Below are 15,517 nucleotides of genomic sequence, written 5' to 3'. Positions count from 1 at the left end.
CGCCAAAGAGGGAAATGTTCTCATCTTTAGCAACACAAAATAGGCATTCCCAGTAGAATAAAAGATTTTACCCAAAACAGAAACTCCAAAGAGATACAAGAGTTAGAATAGGACCATTTTTCTGTCATGTCCAGTACATACTCTGTCAGATCATGTCCTATAATTCTATATGACATAAAAGGACTGCAAAGCCACAAAGTCGCAAAGCCTAGAGTGGATGACAAGTGACCAGAGTTCCTAGGAAAAGAACCGCGATGGCATTTGGAACACTTTCAAATACACTACAGCACACTGGGAACACATCAGACAGGCACAACTTTCCATCAGACAGGCACAACTTTCCACTCTGCCTACTGTGTTTTAAAGTCATTATATTTTACAAGGATTAAAATAAATGTAATGGACAAAGGAGAAAAGGAAACCTATACCCATCTGAATGCAGAGTTCCAAAGAATAGCAAGGAGAGATAAGAAAGCTCTCCTCAGTGATCAATGCAAAGAAATAGAGGAAAACAATAGCATGGGAAAACTAGAGATCTCGTCAAGAAAATTAGAGATACCAAGGGGACATTTCATATAACGATGGGCTCAATAAAGGACAGAAATGGCATGAATCTACTAGAAGCAGAAGATATTAAGAAAAGGTGACAAGAATACATGGAAGAACTATGCAAAAAGATCTTGATGACCCAGGAAGCCACGATGGTGTGCTCACTCACCTAGAGCCAGACATCCTGGCTGCAAAGTCAAGTGGGCCTTAGGAAGCATCACTGCAAACAAAGCCAGTGCAGGTGATGGAATTCCAGGTGAGCTATTTCAAGTCCTAAAAGATGATGCTGTGAAAGTGCTGCACTCAATATGCCAGCAAATTTGGAGAACTCAGAAGTGGCCACAGGACTAGAAAAGGTCAGTTTTCATTCCAATTCCAAAGAAAGGCAATGCCAGAGAATGTTCAGACTATTGCACAATTGCACTTATCTCACATGCTAGCAAAGTAATGCTCAAAAATCCTCAAGTGAGGCTTCAACAGCATGTGAACTGAGAATTTACAAATGTACAAGCTGGGTTTAGAAAAGGCAGAGAACCAGAGATCAAACTGCCAACATTCATTGGATCATGTAAAAATCAAGAGAGTTCCAGAAAAACATCTACTTCTGCTTTATTGACTATGCCAAAGTCTTTGACTGTGTGGATCACAACAAACTGTGGAAAATTCTTCAAGAGATGGGAATACCAGACAACCTTACCTGCCTCCTGAGAAATCTGTATGTAAGTCAAGAGAAGCAACAGTTAGAAACGGACATGGAACAATAGACTGGTTCCAAAAGGGAAAGGAGTACATCAAGGCTGTATATTGCCACCCTGCTTATTTAACTTATATGCAGAGTACATCATGTGAAATGCTGACAGGATGAAGCACAAGCAGAAATCAAGATTGCTGGAAGAAATATCAGTAACTTCAGATATGCAGATAATACCACCCTTATGGCAGAAAGCGAAGGTGAACTGAAGAGCCTCTTGATGAAAGTGAAAGAGGAGAGTGAAAAAGCTGGCTTAAAAGTCAACATTCAAAAAGCAAAGATCATGGCATTTGGTCACATCACTTCATGGCAAATAGATGGGAAAACAGTGACAGACTTTATTTTGGGGGGGCTACAAAATCACTGCAGGTGGTGACTGTAGCCATGAAATTAAAAGACGCTTGCTCCTTTGAAGAAAAGTCATGACCAACCTAGACAGCATATTAAAAAGCAGAGACATTACTTTGCCAACAAAGGTCCATCTGGTCAAGGCTATGGTTTTTTCAGTAGTTATGCATGGATGTGAGAGTTGGACCATAGAGAAAGCTGAGTGCTGAAGAATTGATGCTTTTGGACTGTGGTGTTGGAGAAGACTCTTGAGAGTCCCTTGGACTGCAAGGAGATCCAACCAGTCCATCCTAAAGGAAATCAGTTCTGAATATTCACTGGAAGGACTGATGCTGAAGCTGAAGCTCCAATACTTTGGCCACCTGATAAGAAGAACTGATTCACTGGAAAAGACCCCGATGCTGGGAAAGAATGAAGGCAGGAGAAGGGGATGACACAGGATAAGATTGGTTGGATGGTATCACCAACTCGATGGACATGAGTTTGAGCAAGCTCTGAGATTTGGTAATGGACAGGGAAGCGTGGCATCCTGCAGTCCATGCAGAGTCAGACACAACTGAGCGACTGAACTGAACGAAAAATAATGAACATAATAATAGGTCACATTTAAAATACATGTAAAAACTTTTATATAGACACTGAAATGTATATACATTTTCAGAGTCCAAAGACTGAGGGGGAATTTAATATTAATACAATTCAGTAGGAAATGCTAATAGACCATAAAATAACTGCACTAAAGTATTCCCATTTGCCTTCACATATAGAAGCGGTTTCTGAAAAAGAAAAAAAAAAGCCATTTATCTGAGATGGTCACAGATTTGCAAAGTTCATGAGTCTGAAGGAATTATTTGGGTTAAATATAAACAAATGATATTTTGCAAATCAAGTCCAGATAATAAACTTAGAGGTACGTGTGAGTGCTTAGTCATATTCAACTCTTTGTGACCTTACAGACTGTAGTTAGCCAAGCTCCTCTGTCCATGGGATTTTCCCGGCAAGAATACTGGAGTGGGTTGCCATTTCCCTCCCCAGTTGATCTCTTTGATCCAGGGATTGAACCCACATCTCTTGCGTCTCTTACACTGACAGGCGGTTTCTTTACCAACATGCCACCCTGGAAGTCTGATAAAGCTTAATGTATACACATATATAGATAAAGAATAATTTTTATTCTACTGTAACCCATCACACATACTATTTTAGAAATCATCACTTTCACATAAGATATTATGAATAATCATCCTCTTAAATCATGAATTTAATCATGGATAGTCTTAGCTTTATTTACCCAGGCCATCATTACAGGATATTCAAATGTTTTGAAAAGTTTATGGTTATATATACTTTTTTGGTCAGTTTTTAATTAACAAATATTTGGGCATATGTCTCATAATTTCTATGGGTCAAATATCTGGCAGTGGAAATGTTCAGTCAGAGGTTAAAGGTTTTTGAAACATCTTGATACATTTTGCTAAAATCTCCCCCAGAATGGTTATAGCCACAAATACTTCTTAAGCAGTAGGTAAGTGCACTTATGAATGTGCTTCTTATAAATACCTATGCTCGGTATTATCACCTAGATCATTTCACATAGTACCTTTGTAGAAAGAACTTCAGCTGCTGATCAAATGCTTACTATGACAACATCTGCAGAGGTCAATAATCAAATTACTCATGTAACCTTCGTGTACAAGAAGAGCCAATTCACTTTAACTGTGCAGAATGCTACCAAAACTTGATCTGCAGCCATTATTCTCTAGTTCTTTTGGAGGACAAACTCTGGATAAAGATCGAAAGCTAGTTGCTCTGTGAAGCTGTTTGCAGGTTTGATTACATAAGACATGCAGATGTAATGAGTCAGCGTCCAGATTAACCCACGCAACACACTGAATATCAGACAAGAGTCAGGATTCAGAGGAAAAGAAAAGTGATCCCCAGGGCCAAGATGTAAGTATTGTTTGGCAAAGCTGTATGTCTAAAAATAACAGATGTATCACAAGACCTATTTAAAATCTTAAGCGCGGATTCATTTTGGCTAGAGACTTTTAAAATCATAGGAAATCAACTGTTGTCAAGTGGTGTGGCTTCAGAGATATTCAGATTCTTTCCAGGTAGAATAATACGGTAGTTTTTCAATCTTCATATAATGGAAAAAGCATAGGAAGAGAACTCAAAAAACCTGATTTTTTAATATCCCAGCTCCTCTTACATAGAATATGACTTGGGAGAATGGGGATACCTTTAAAACAAGAGCTTATTTTTATCAAGCACTCTTTATATTTCAGGCCTTATGCTGTGTGTGTGTGTATGTGTACAGTAACTCCACTGTATATCAAACTATGCATCCCCTTCTTTTTGCAGTTGCAACACTGAGATGAGAGTCCATAGGCCTTGCTTTGACTTAGCCTTTGAGTGATGGAGACCCAGTGTTGCCTCCAGAATCCGTGGGCTTAACTGCCACTCTAAGTTGCATATTTGGAAAATGGGAAAACTCAGGGAATCAGACTAGATGTTTTCTAAATTTCCCTTTAAGTCTAAAATTCTCTGTAATGCCCATCTTTATTTTTAATAAAAAGGCATATTTCTATGATTGAACCATCAATAAGGGCTGAAGCTGTCATCTAAACCTCCTAGTTACATACGTGCTACTTTTAAAATTTACTGGCATTGTTGAGGTAAAATTCATACAAATTATTCAATTCAATGGCTTTTAGTATATTCACAGAGCTATGCAACCATCACCACAATCAATGTAGAACATTTTTATCACTTCAAGGAGTCCATTAGCCATAACTCCCCATTTCCATTCAAGCCCCTATCTGAAACTCAGCCCCAGGCAATTATCATCTGTTAACTGTCTCCATGGATTCACTACTTTGGAAACTTAATGTAAATGGAATCATATGCTATATAGCCTTCTGTCACTGCGTTCTTAATATATTTTCAAGTTCGTAATATCTTGAAGGTTCACCCATGTCATTCAGTTCAGTTCAGTTCAGTCGCTCAGTCGTGTCCGACTCTTCGTGACCCCATGAACTGCAGCGCACCAGGCCTCCCTGTCCATCACCAACTCCCAGAGTTTACCCAAATTCATGTCCATAACCATCTCATCCTCTGTCATCCCCTTCTTCTCTTGCCTTCAATCTTTCCCAGCATCAGGGTCTTTTCAAATGAGTCAGCTCTTCACATCAGGTGGCCAAAGTATTGGAGCTTCAGTTTCAACATCAGTTCTTCCAATGAACATCCAGGACTGATCACCTATGTCATAGCCTATATTAATATTCTTCTGTAGCTGAGTATGTTACTGTATGGATATACCACATTTTGTATATCCATTAATTAGTTGATGGATATTTGGGTTGTTTACACTTTTTAGCTTTTATAAATACTGATGCTAAAAACATTGGCATATATATTTTTATGTGAAAATATGCTTTCATTTCTCTTGGGTATATATCTAAGAGAAAGGCTCAGTCATATGCTGACTGTGGTTAACATTCTGAGGAATTGCTAGGCTGTTTTCTAAAGCAACTGCACCATTTTACATTCTCACCAACAGTTCACAAGAGTTCCAATTTTCCCACATCATTATGAACACCTGTTATTATTTGTCTTTTTCTTGGATTATAACTATCTTAGAGGGTACAAAGTGGCATCTCATTGAAGTTTTGATTTACACTTCCCTTAGAACTAATGTTGAGCATCTTTCCACATTTGGAGAAATGTCTATTTAAATTCTTTGCCTACTTTTTTGGGTTGTCTTTTCATTATTGAATTGGAAGCACTTTTTATATATCTCAGAGATAAGCCTCACATACGGTTAGAAAAAATTTTCTCCATTCTGTGGGTTAACTTTTCACTAACTTGGTAGTATGCTTTGAAAGAAAAAGATTTTAATCTTTATAATGTCCAATTCACCTATTTTTTCTTTTGTTTTTTTATGCTTTTGGTGTCATATCTTAGTTGTTATTGTTTAGTTGCTAAGTCGTGTCTGACTCTTTATGACCCCAGGGACTGCAGCACTCCAGGCTCCTCTATCCGTGGAATTCTCCAGGCAAGAATACTGGAGAGGGTTGCAATTTCCTTCTCCAGGGGATTTTTCTGACCTAGGGATTGAACCCACATCTCCAGCTTGGCAGGCGGATTCTTTACTACTCAGCCCTGGGAAGCCCTCATCATATCTTGGTAATCATTGCCTAATATACAAGGTCATAAAGTTTTCCCCCTTTACCTTCTTTTAAGAGTTTAAAATTTTGGATCTTACATTTAGGTCTTTGGTCCATTTTGAATTAATTTTTGTATAGGGTGTTAGGTAGAGGTCAAACTTTGTCCTTTGTGAAAAATTCTGCTAACACTATCTCTTGAAAAGACTACTCTTTCGTCATTCAACTGTTTTGGTGTCCTGCACTCTCCCTCGTTTTTCACCTGTAATTTTTTATGTCCTTTTTCTTTCACTGTGCTTCCTTTAACACTTACAATCTAACTGCAAATTCTCTGAGTTTATGTGCCCCACCTTCAATATCTGGCAGAATACTGAGTCTGTTAAGTGCTAGTCACTCAGTCGTGTCCAACTCTTTGCAACCCCATGGATTGCAGCCTCCCACGCTTCTCTGTCCATGGAATTTCCCAGGCAAGAATACTGGAGTGGGTTGCCATTTCCTTCTCCAGGGGATCTTCCTGACCCAGGGATTGAACCCAGTTCTCCTGCAATGCAGGCAGATTCTTTACCATCTGAGCCACCAGAGAAGCCCAGACTCTGTAGCAGGTACTTAATAAATATTTCTTTGATATCTTGGTTGTGCAATAGGATTAAAGGTATCAAAGGGGTAAAGGAAATAATCTAGGAGTTATTACAGAGAAACCAGTTATAAATTTCATCTTACATTGATCTATCTCAACTGATAGTTTTTAAAATGGCAAAACATTTAACTAATATTTGGAAAACAACCTAAATTAATATTCTATTAGGAGTCATTTCTAAATCATTATATTCAGATATACTTCTATGTTGGTAAAGCTTGCTATTGTGGGAAATTCCTTTGTAAAGAATGTAATCGCCAAGGTCTTTTCAAGACATGGAGTCAACTTCTTTCAAACTATTCTTGCTTTAGGTAGTGTATACAACTTACTACATTTTTGCTATTCTATACTCTCCTGTGTGTCCACTAATTACACAGCCAGTGGGATGTTTTTACTAGTTATTCAACATAGTAAGACAAACCATCTACAGACAACAGTCCAAATTAAAAGGAACTAATTGTAAAACACTGTGCCTCTTTGTTCATTGCAAATATATCTCTCTTCTAGATACTATAGTCATGCTGTCAATTCAAAGAATTTGAGAAGTAGAAAAGAAAAAGCAGGTTTCCTCCTGACCTATAAACATGAAACCTGTTTTTTAAAAAAGTTCTGGTTTTCCTCCATTAAATGAATAATAAATTAATCTAATCTAAGACTCATTTTTTAGTTAAGGTTTGCAAGCAAGTCTCTAAAAATGCAAATTATATTATAGGCCCTTGGATTTTTCCTGTCCTTTTCCTTCATCTTATTAATCTTGCAAGAAATATCATATGTGTCTTTCAGAACATTGAATTTTACTGAGGAGATGTTCCTGAAAAAATTAAGTTCTGCATAAATGTTTAACAAAATTATTATGAAAAAATTTGGAAAGAGGTTTGAGAAATTAAGGCTTCTCTTTTGTTGTCTGAACCAGATGAGTGTCAAATTTGAAACATTGGCAACTTTTTGAGCAGTATGTCTTAAAATCTCGAAGTATACAAAGGAACAGTTCTATAAAATTCTGTATGTGAAAAAAATAGTTCAGGAAAATAACACATGTATATAGAAGGAAAACCTAAACTCCCAATCACTCTACTTATTTAATCTAGTCAATTACTCTTTTTTAGTTATATTTTGCTTTTTAAAAGCTAGTACAGCCGCTATGGAAAACAGTGTGGAGATTTCTTAAAAAACTGGAAATAGAACTGCCATATGACCCAGCAATCCCACTTCTGGGCATACACACTGAGGAAACCAGATCTGAAAGAGACACATGCACCCCAATGTTCATCGCAGCACTGTTTATAATAGCCAGGACATGGAAGCAACCTAGATGCCCATCAGCAGATGAATGGATAAGGAAGCTGTGGTACATATACACCATGGAATTTTACTCAGCCGTCAAAAAGAACCAGTCCTAATGAGATGGATGAAACTGGAGCCCCTTATACAGAGTGAAGTAAGCCAGAAAGATAAAGAACATTACAGCATACTAACACATATATATGGAATTTAGAAAGATGGTAACGATAACCCTATATGCAAAACAGAAAAAGAGACACAGAAATACAGAACAGACTTTTGAACTCTGTGGGAGAAGGTGAGGGTGGGATGTTTCAAAAGAACAGCATGTATACTATCTATGGTGAAACAGATCACCAGCCCAGGTGGGATGCATGAGACAAGTGCTCGGGCCTGGTGCACTGGGAAGACCCAGAGGAATCGGGTGGAGAGGGAGATGGGAGGGGGGATCGGGATGGGGAATAAGTGTAAATCTATGGCTGATTCATATCAATGTATGACAAAACCCACTGAAATGTTGTGAAGTAATTAGCCTCCAACTAATAAAAAAATTAAAAAAAAAAAAAAATCTAAATCTGCAGTGGTCAAATGAGGAAATTATGATGAAACATGTGACCTACATCAGGAAATACAAATAAAAAATAAGGTCAATGGTTCAAATATTGGTTAGAAGACTGTGTTTAAGACTCAGAGAAAAGACAACCTATGGAATGGGGGAAAATATTTGTAAACGATGCAACCAACAAGGGCTTAATCTCCAATATATACAAACAGCTCATACAACTCAAGAGCAAAAAAACCAAACAACCCCAATTGAAAAAGGGTCAGAAGGCTTTAAGACATTTCTCCAAAGAAGACAGACAGAGGACCAATAGTGTAAAAAGATGCTCAAGATCACTAATTTTTAGAGAAAAGCAAATCGAAACAACAGTGAGGTACCACCTCACACCAGCCAGAGTGGTCACTATTTAAGTCTACAAACAGTAACTTCAGAAGAGAAAAGGGGGTCCTTCTACACGGGTGGTAGGAATATAAGTTGGTACAGCCATTAAGGAAAACAGTAAGGAGGTTCCTCAGAAAATTAAAAACAATTACCAAATGAGCCAGCAATCCAACTCCTACATATATGCCTGGACAAAATTATAATTAAAAAAAGATACATGGACCCATATGTTCAAAGCCACATTATTCACAATAGTCAAAACATGGAAACATCCTAAGTGTCTTCCTGGCAGGAGAATGGATCAAGATGATGTGGTACATAAATATAATGAAATACTACTCAGCCATAAAAAAGAACAAACCAACACCATCTGCAGCAACGTGTAACCAACTAGAGATAATTGTCCTAAGTGAAGTAAGTCAGAAAGACAAATACCATATGAAACCACTTAAACGTGGAATGTAAAATATGACACAAATGAACCTATCTACAAAACAAAAACAGACTCACAGAGACGAGATGTGGTTCCCAGGTGGGAGTGGGGGAGGGAGAGGGATGGACTAGGAACTTGGGATTGATATAATAGATGCAAACGATTACATTTAGAATAGATAAACAAGGTCCTATTGTATAGCACAGGGAACTGTATCCAATCTCCTGGGATAAACCATAATGGAAAAGAATGCTGAGAAAGTGAAAGTCACTTAGTCGTGTCCACCACTTTGCGACCCCATGGACTATAGCCTGCCAGGCTCCTCTGCCCATGGCATTCTCCAGGCAAGAATATTGGAGTGGGTAGCTGTTCCCTTCTCCAGGGGATCTTCCCAAACCAGGTATTGAACCCCAGTCTCCTGTATTGCAGATTAACATTGAGAAAACAAAGTATATATGTGTAAAATTGAGTCACTTTGCCATACACCAGATATTGGCACAACATTGTAAATAATTATACTCCAATAAAAAAAGACTTGGATTTGTATGTGTCTCATATTTCTTTGGCTATTAATTGAATTGCCCTTTCAACTAGGTTAACTGTATCAAGTAATACTGCCATGAGTGCATGGCAAATTGCTGATAAAGATCTTCCCCAGGGGAACTGAACTTTCTAAACAGCAGACATTACAGTGAGGTTTAGGAAAGATTAAACTCTTTGTACCCTGCCAAAGGCAATAATTAAAATGGATGGAATCTGCTTATATAAAATAGCTGTCCTTTCTTCTTCAACAAGAAATCTTGCAGTTTTCCAGTTTTAAAAAGGCTAATCTTCTAAGAGAGAACTGAACTTTTACCATTTCTCTTATTTTTTTCCAGGAAGAACTCCTAAAAGAACAATCAAAAGGAACTAGAAGTCTGAGGCAGTGTCTGGCAATTTCAATGCACTGTAATCATTGTCCAAACCCATGGAAACTTGAGGAGGAGCAAGTTCAATATTTTCTTCTGATCTTTGTCGACTTAAGTATCTAATCAGGATTGAGATTCTTATTTATCATCTTCCTCTAGAATTTAAATGCTAATCTTTGAATTTTAGAAAACTGGTAAAAAAAAAAAACACTCCAATTTTTGAAAGGCAAACCTCAGTTTTTATCTAGGCAACTAAAAAGCAAATAGTATTTTTTTTTTTTTTGAAGCAGAAGACTCTTTCAACATAAGTGATCATCAATAGAAACTGGTTGTCTCAGTAGCTGGACATGTGAAATTCAATGAAAGTTTTCATTTTAGATTTTATGGTGACCATAACTTGTAGGACATAGACTCTAAATGATGAGAGAGAAGAAAAAAGAATACTGAATCTAATGTGAGATACAGATTACTGAGTGATGAGAAAGAATACACTATATGTTACAGATCCCAGAATGAAATTCACATGCTATATGTAATTCATCTTCAGAAAGTCTTTTTTAGTAGTTGACAAAAACCGAGGCTCAGAGCAGTTTTATGGTTTGCTTAAGAATTCAGACTAGTTAATCTAAAGTTATGATTGTGCCTAAGTGCCCAACTTCTAAGCCAGTGTTTTCTTCTCTTATATTCCCAAAGTACATAAACAGGTAAGTCATGGACATTGTACAAATGGTCCTTTTGCACAGGAAAAGAAGTTCAATTTCAAATGCAATGGGATATGCTTCCTCAAGTACCAGACTGGCAAAACCCAAACTACAACAGACTCCGTTGGTGAGACTGTAGGGAAATAGGTACTCTCACGCACTCCCGACAGGATTAGAGTTTGGCACAAACCCCACGGACGAAGATTTCCCAAATCTAACCAAAGTACAGCTACATTTATACTTTGGACCAGGAATTCTCACCCACACATGTTGAAAATGACGGATGAAGAAAGATTCTCATTTTGGTATTGTTTGTATAGCAAAAGCTAGAAATAACTCACATATCAACACCATGGGGTTGCCTGAATTAACTATGATACACCCACACAATTGAGTAATATGCAGTAATAAAGGAGACAGAGGACTATCTTTATGTACTGATATGAGAGAATTGTGGGATATGCTCTTCAATGAAAAAAGCAAGTATTACACAAGAGCATATGTACTACACTTTTATATAAGAAATGCGGAAATACAGAGATTGCAAAAAGAACATTGAAAGGATGAATAAAAGTGTAACAAAAACTGTTAATTATAGGGACCAGGAAGGGGAGAGAGAGGTAGAAAGGTCAGGAGAGGCATCCAGGTGTACACTTTTTAATATAGCTTTGACTTCTGTGCCATTTAAATGCATTGCCTTACTTTTTTTTTTTTTAAGGAAGATAGAAAAGAAAAAGGACTCCTCAAAACTGGAAACAAGCTTAAGCAAAAATATGTAACTGCATAACTGCATAAACTGATAACAATCACAAAAACAGGCTGTTTTTTAAGTAACTTTAGAACATAGGTCTTTGTACATCTTTAGGGACATATTCTACTGGGAAAACGAAAGAATCACAAAGATACTTTTAACTTCCTTTAGTAGTTTTATCCTAGTAATTATTTTGTAACTACCTTATTTGTATAGTATTATAAAGCTTTATCATCAAAGACCAAGTAAGGCAAAGAAAATCATTTTTTCCCAGGGGATACAAATTAGAGAATAAACTATGTAGGTAATGGAAGAACTGAGAAGCAGTGAGGAGGTGATAAGGCAACCCAGATTTCTGAGACAGGAAGAAGTCATTCTAACTTGAAGCGAGAGACACAAAAGAGAAAAGGTAATGTTCCTGAGCCCAGAAGACCCGATGACATGTTGGAAACTAGAACTAAGATGAGCTGTCCTGGGGACCTGGAGCTGCAGTGTGGAAACAGCTACATTCAGAGACATCACCTAAGACACAGAGAAAAGGGTAGAAATACTCTGGCTTCTCCCCACCCACTGGTATCCCACAGGTGACTACTATTAGCTGGTTATGGAAGCTGCTAATGTGAAGATTATGGAGCCAGTTTGAGGATAAATAGGCTCAGGACGAGCATAGAAGCAACCAAATATTATTCACCTTATCAGAAATGAAGATTTTCAGTGTTAGGGGAAAAAAAGAACATTATAAAATCAAAGTCAGGTAAAATCGCTAATATTGTTAATACTGACTTCAAGCTCTAAATATACACTCATGATTTTAAAGATGTGTTTATTTTCTTGTTTCCTTTATTGAAATGGCCTAGATGTAATTTCCCTCTAAGATTTAAAAAAAAAAAAAAAACAGACCACACTTACACTGACATTTTGGTTCCTAAGATCATTCTCTACTAAAAGGATTCAGGGCTCCTGGGAGGAAACGTTGATTCTAGATCTGGGACAGAAAAGGTACAGACTGAGTCTGAGACATTTTGAGTTCAAGATATGGAGAAATGGGAACACTTGTGCACTATGGTGAGAGCGGAAACTGGAAGAGCTCACTCGAAACCGGTAGGAAGTTCCTCAAAAAACTAAAAACAGAGCTGCTATGTGATCCAACAATCACACTTCTGCATATACCTATCTGAAGGAGACAAAATCAGTAATTCAGAGTTATCTGCACCTACATGTTTACTGTAGAATTATTCATAACGGCCAATACATGAGAGGGGTTCCCTAGTGGCTCAGATGGTAAAGAGTCTGCCTGTAATGCAGAAGACTTGTGTTGGGAGGATCCCCTGGAGAAGGAAATGGTAACCCACTCCAGTATTCTTGCCAAGAGAATCCCATGGACAGAGGAGCCTAGTGGGGTACAGTCCACGAGGTCACAAAGAGTTGGACATGATTGAGCGATTAACACTTTCACTTTCATACATGGAAACAGCCTAAATGCCCATAGACAAAGGAATGGATAAAAAATATGTGGAGATATATATATATACACATACACACACACATACAATGGAATATTATTCAGTCATAAGAAAAGAAGGAAATCCTACTATTTTCAATAATATGGATGGACCTTGAGGTCATCATGCTAAGAGAAGTAAGACAGAAAGACAAATACTGTATGATCTCACTTATATGGGCAATTTAAAAAAGTTGAACTCACAGAAATGAAGAAAAGACTGTTGTTACAAGGGGCTGGGGGGGTAGGGAGAAATGAGATGTTGGCGAAAAGTTACACACTTTCAGTTATAAGATGAATAAGTTGTTAAGATGCAATGTACAGCACGATGATCATAGTTACCAATACTGTATTGTATATACTTGAAACTTGCTTAGAGAGTGATTCTCTAGTATTCTCAACGCATGCACACCCACACACAACTATGTAAGCTGCTATTTGTTTAAGTTTTTTACCACTGAGCCATCAGGAATGCCCAGTAAATAACCTTACTATAGTAATTATTTCAAAATTTGATACAGATATGTATATCAAATCATTATGCTGCATATCTTCAACTTACACAATGCTATTTGTCAACTGTATACCAATAAAATTAGCAAAAATAAAGCTAAATACTTAAAGATAGCCTTCAAAATTTAATGGAGTTATCTTAAAAACAGACAATAACTTGAAAGGGCTCCTATTAGCAACAATATTTAATACTAAACATCATCAAAAAGAATAATTTTATAGTTGATTTAAAATTAACTTCATAAAAATCCTCTAAAGCACAATTAAACTAAAAAAGGTAAGTGAAAGTGAAGTCGCTCAGTCGTGTCCGACTCTTTGCGACCCTGTGGACTGTAGCCTACCAGGCTCCTCTGTCCATGGGATTCTCCAGGCAAGAATACTGGAGTGGGTTGCCATTTCCCTCTCCAGGGGATCTTCACGACCCAGGGATTGAACCCGGGTCTCCCGCATTGCAGGCAGACGCTTTAACCTCTGAGCCACCAGGTAAGGTTTTTAAAAAAGGTAAAGTCCAGAAAAATTCACGTGCTATCATTTGAATTAGATATTAAACCAACTCTTAAGAGGTGCACTCCATCTCCTGTGATATAATTTCAACACACCAGGCACAATGCATTCTAGCCCCAAGTGGATAATTTAAATCTCATCATATTTTGGATGGAACTTCCAATTCTTAAAAACTTTCAGGGTTAGATTTAAAATATGCTGAGAAGAAGCCATGAGATAAACCTAGATAAATCCAGATCTGCTTTCTTCCATGAAAGAAATGAAACTCTAGATTGTTCTAGACTACATGAGGCTTCAAGGGCTTAACAACCAGATGCAATGCATTGTCCCAGATCAGGTCCTGGTTTTGGACCAAGCGGGGACAACCTGAAGCTATCTGATTATGGCTCCACAGAAAATGAAATTTTAAATTATTGCTCATTTTCTAGGTGTGAAAATGGCTACATTCATTATGTAGGCAAATATGTTTACTTTTAAGAGCTGAATCCTGAAAATAATTAGGGGTATACTGGGATGTCTATATTCCTTTCAAATAATTATGCATAATTTTTTACAGAGATATTTAGCATGATCCTTCATTACCTGACTCCAGTTTACTTTTCTAATTTCATCTAGCCATACTGTGAAATAATAAATATCACTATTTCTTTACTACTATTTAAAAAACATCTCCTGTTGAGTCTTCTAGGAAAAGTAAATTTATTTTAATGTATGACAAAAGTCTTGCTTCAGAGCAAGAATATTTTTTAACCTGAAATTCTTGAGTAGATGTCAGAATGTTTGAGAAGTGTGCATGTGTGTTTATGGAAATATATATTTTTCTTGGATGAATTTTATGTCTTTCATCAGGATGTCAGAGAGGCATGTAGCATTCCTAATGGATGCCAATAGGCTTGCCAGTGTTACTTTATAACTCACTGTACTATATGCCTTAAAAGAACTTAAATACCTAACTAAGTCAAGGGTCTATAAAATAATCAGATCAAATTAAAATATTAAATGTGAAGCTCATAGTTTCTTTGCTGAACTTTTGTCCTCTTTACAGTATTTCCAAAACTGGTATTTCCATTTTCCCATTGCATGCTGAGGGTAAAAGAAACTCTTAAGGGCTATTCCTCTGTATACATTCACATATGTCATAAATGTGTCTCACTTTCAGACAATGAGAGGATGACAGTTGATTAAAGAATCTTGTCTTTGGAGCCTTTAGTGAAGAAGGGTCATTTAATCCTAAACCATTAGCTGGCTCATGTATCTGCCAGTAAAGCCTGACTATTTACTTGGTTCTGGATTAAAGTAAACTGCCGTGGACATGCTAAAGGCTGGACCACCAGAGGTGGTTCCTGTAGGGATAAGACTAGAGTTAGGCTGAGAAGGAAGGACACAGGCAGGGCTGGTCCCGCGGGCCCGCCGCCTGAGCAGTAGCACAGCATTCCATGCTGAAAATCTCCTGGGGCCTGGTTTAATGCTTGGTTGTCACTGCCTTGAAATTCTTAACCAGTTTTCAACAAGGGGCCCCACATGTTATGCA

The sequence above is a fragment of the Cervus elaphus genome, chromosome 18 (genome assembly GCF_910594005.1).
Source record: "Cervus elaphus chromosome 18, mCerEla1.1, whole genome shotgun sequence".
Classification (NCBI taxonomy): Eukaryota; Metazoa; Chordata; class Mammalia; order Artiodactyla; family Cervidae; genus Cervus; species Cervus elaphus.
The sequence above is the reverse complement of the archived record's forward strand: the minus strand, read 5'-3'. Positions refer to the sequence as shown.